The sequence below is a fragment of the Bubalus kerabau genome, chromosome 21, assembly GCF_029407905.1.
Source record: "Bubalus kerabau isolate K-KA32 ecotype Philippines breed swamp buffalo chromosome 21, PCC_UOA_SB_1v2, whole genome shotgun sequence".
Classification (NCBI taxonomy): Eukaryota; Metazoa; Chordata; class Mammalia; order Artiodactyla; family Bovidae; genus Bubalus; species Bubalus kerabau.
The window spans coordinates 32,233,114-32,237,288 of NC_073644.1; the positions used below are offsets into that span (position 1 = coordinate 32,233,114).

General features: G+C 42.1%; 1 pseudogene; it reads right to left on the reverse strand.

The window, feature by feature from the left end:
- Positions 1 to 390: 390 nt before the first annotated feature.
- On the reverse strand, positions 391 to 3,550 carry LOC129636298 (motile sperm domain-containing protein 2-like; annotated as a pseudogene).
- Positions 3,551 to 4,175: the final 625 nt, after the last annotated feature.

Genomic DNA, 4,175 nt, shown 5'->3' on the forward strand with positions numbered 1-4,175 from the left:
GAGATAGCTCATTCCCTGAATTTCAAGGGAGACTGAAGTCCACAGCCTCTACCCGTGTAATCCATAGTGCTTAGCTTTGGCTAATCTATGTATTATTTATTTATTTATTTATTTTTAGATGCCTTTGATTTTATGATTAATTTTCAGTACATTTTGCTTAGTCACATTTAATAGACACACAAATGTTAACAAGATATGTTATTAAATTCAACTGTCCAGACATCAGGGAAAAACATTTTAGTGAGTTTATGTAATTTTCACATGAAACATTATACATTTCCAATTTTGACTAATTATTTCCACATTTATTTGCCAAAGAACAAAACACATAGACAATTTGGGATTAGATTATAGTAAAGCCAGTGATCTACCATATAAGGGGAAACCGCTGTGCACACACAGGGAGAAACTGTGAACAGTACTTAGGGTGGACTGCGGTCACTTTCACGTCTGGAGGTGGCAAACTGATGGCAGAGGTCTTCGCTGGTTTTATCTGACATGTTAAAGGCATGATCTTTCCATGTAAGACTAGATGGTTTACAGCTCTCAACAATATGGCATCTTAACCTGTGCTCCATCACTTTGTTTCTAGGAACTTCCTTCCAGAACTGAGTTAATTCTGCTGGACCCGTGCCAGATGTCTATTCCATTTCTGCAACCATGACCAGAAAACGGTCTTGGGCAGAGACTGTTAAACCGCCATGTGGAGACACAAGTATATCAACTGATGCACCAGGGTCACAACTGCTATTGCTGGGCTTGACTCTACTTTTCTGGAGCAGTTGTTCTCACCTTAAATGCCACTATGTTTTTTGTTACATTTGTCAACACTATCAAAGCTTTCTTCTCTCCTGAGTCTGTACTTCCAAAATACGGTTCTTCCGCCGGGCTGATATGTAATAAGGGCCCTTTAAACACACTCAGTGGTTTCTTGAAAGTTTTCATTTTGGAATCAACTTTTTCATTCTCGTCTGCTTTGGTAGTAGGTTCCATTATGTTACCCTTTTTAGGAAGAGTTGTTTGTTGTTCATTAGAAATTGTTGCCAAGGTATCTTTGCCATCACTTTCTATATCTTCTTTACTTGAAGCTTCATCCTCACTGACTATAGGCCCATTTTCACACAACGGTGTTTGGAAATCATCATCTACAAGTGGTGGGTAGCTATACTTGAAAGGATCAGTTCCATCCATGTGAGGAGGCAGATATTCTACACTGACATAGTCTTGGATGTCATTTTTACTTGTAAACTTCAACAAACTCACTGCTTCTGGACCAAGCCAGGTTTGCACAATTTTGAAAGCAGCGTTCATTATCCAAGGCATATCGAAGATCACTATTTTTGAGAGGTATTTAGGGTAATAAACCTTAGAGCAGTTGATGATAAAGCATACAAAGTCCATGTCTCTGTTATTTAGTCCAGTCTCTGACAGGTCAAACATCACTGTAACAGGCTTCCCATTTGCTCTCTCAGCATACCGTTCCAACCAGAATGCAATAAGCTTCTTTTTGTCCAACATGGTCTTATGGTCTTTTATATGGTACTTCACCCTGATCCAGAATAACTTGTTGCCTTCTTTGTCATAACCGTGGAGATAAATGCCACCAATTTCCAATAGCCACCTGGGAATGGAGGCTTCAGTCAGGTCATTGACAGCCATTTCTTTCCTCCACTGAAAACTCTCATCAAGCATCTTCAGTGTTTCATCTACGACATTATGCCTCCAAGCCAAGTAACTTTCAACACAGTTATCATCTTGCTGTAGTCTTTCAACCTCATGTGAATCATACTTATCTGACTTATCTGTCACATACTCAGCTTCAAACCTCCGTCGAACCTCAGAGATGAGCTTGGCTTTATTCTGGGCTTGATACTCAGCGATAGCCGCAGTCGTGGACATGATCAGAGTTGGCTTCGCTCCTTTCCACAGCTGCGGTCCGAATATCTCAGCACTGGGCAAGCTGGCCAGGAGGTAAAGAGGGAAGGGCGGGAGGTCTATTATTTATTTCTATTCTGAATTCTTGCTTTTCCTATCTGTCCCCTCTGACAACTGACCTCCATTTTTTAAATGGCTCCTGAATGAATTTAGTGTATCACAAAACTGACTTGGATGTCACTTTTCTTCAGAGGTTACTTCCATGACAAAGACAGGGGGTCTGTAAAACCTTACACACCTTACATGTGGTCAGTGAATTATAAGTATTTGGTTTTGTGCACCTGCAGTTACTTTTCAGTCAAGTGGACTGGCTGTTGTACTTATAAAATATAGCATTTTCAAGCATTACTGATTTTATTGTAGCTTTTGGTCATTATGTATTATTTTCATCTGTAGGAGCTAAACATACAGCTGAATGGAAATAGTCATAGTCATTTTCTATTAAAAGTGTCCTCATTTGGGAAAAGCACCATAAGCAAGTAAAAGGAGAGGTGCTCGATGCAAAATGCATTTAGTTATCTGTCCTATTAATTATGATCCAAGAGCAACATATTTTCTGCCAAAATGAAGTAGTTTGGGCATAGAGGCTGAAAATATATAGTGAATTTTGCTATAATACATAGGTCTAAAGGTGATTCTGCTAACATCAAGAGTATATATTTAGAATGGATTTCCAGTGAGGTGTTGCAGATATAATTCTGTCTAGTTTGAGTAATTTCCTATTTCTATTTCTGTGAACAAACTATCTACTTGTCAACGTCTCCACGACCACCACCGCCAGGCATCTGCACGTGTCGCAGGTGCCCAACTGGTCTCCCTGTCCCACCCTCACCACTGCCTTTGCCCATTGACGTGGCTTCCATAGAAATCCCACAAAGCTCTCAAAATCACATCACATCACTCTTTCACCCCAAACTCGCCAGTGCCTTGCCGTCTCTTTCTGAGGAAGAGATCTTGACAGTGGCTGCCAGGGGGCAGCTCAGAGGCTAAAGAATCTGCCTGCAGTGCAGGAAACCTGGGTTCGAATCCTGGGCCGGGTTGGGAAGATTCCCCTGGAGAAGGGAATGGCTACCCACCCACTCCAGTATTCTTGCCAGGAGAATTGCATGGACAGAGGAGCCTGGCAGGCTACAGTCGATGGGGTCACGGAGAGTCAGACACAACTGAGCAACTAAGACTTTGACTTTTCAGGGCCCCCTCTGTGATGTGACTTTTGTTCTGTCTGACCTCACTGCCACTTCTCTCTTCTAGCCACTTGAACGCTTTGCTAAACACAATCATGTTTTCTTGTTTTGCCTCAAGGCTTTTGAATTTGCAGTTTCGTCTGCTGAAAGTAGATCTGCCCTGGTGTTCATGTGATTCCTCACTGTCTTAACAACTTTGCTCAAATGTAACCTCTTTGACGAAGCCCATCCCATCCACCTAATTAAAATGGCAAAGTCTGCCTTTGTACTACCTTGCCCCCTTTCCTGCTCTGATTTATTTATTTATTTTTTTCATGAAGATACTTACCACCTTTTAATCACCTGATTATCTATCTTCTCCCTGATGAATGTAAACTGTTTGAGGCAGGATTTTTTCTCTGCTGTATCCCGTGTTTGAAATGATGGCAGCACACACAGTCAGCCCTCAATAAGTAGTAGTCGAGTGAAATAAATAAATGGGCTGGAAAAAGGAGAAGGGATCTCTTTATTATGAATCCTCATCAACTTCCACTGGTGGTCCCAGAATATATTCATACAAATTGTGGCCCTGGTCCTCTCTGGAGGAATGCATCTTCCAGTGGCTGTGTTGTGAATAGCTATTGTAGAGAGCTGTAGAAACCGTCTTTCAAGAGCTAGGGTGAGTCAAAAACAGAGTGGAGTGTCAGAACTTCCTATGTACAGGAGGAATATTGCTCCCCCCGCTCATAAATCCCCCCGTAATTGCCTCAGAATTTGTGCAAATGTCACTGTCTCGCCATGCCCTGCCATTCCTCACCCCATACTCAGCCCATCCCCAAGCCTAGAACCTCAGGGACAGGGAGGTAGGGGCCTAGCTCTGCCACTCATTCCTCATAGGGGCATTCACGGTCATGGCAGTCTAACATTGTGGACTTGACTTGTATCTTACTGTTGGTTTGGGCTAATGATACAGTTTAGGCCAAAACATATTTCTCACCTATGCCTTGGTAGTATCTATTCTCTCAGCTCCACACTTGCTTTTGCTTCGTGCTAGGATTGGAAGACTCCGACTGTTTA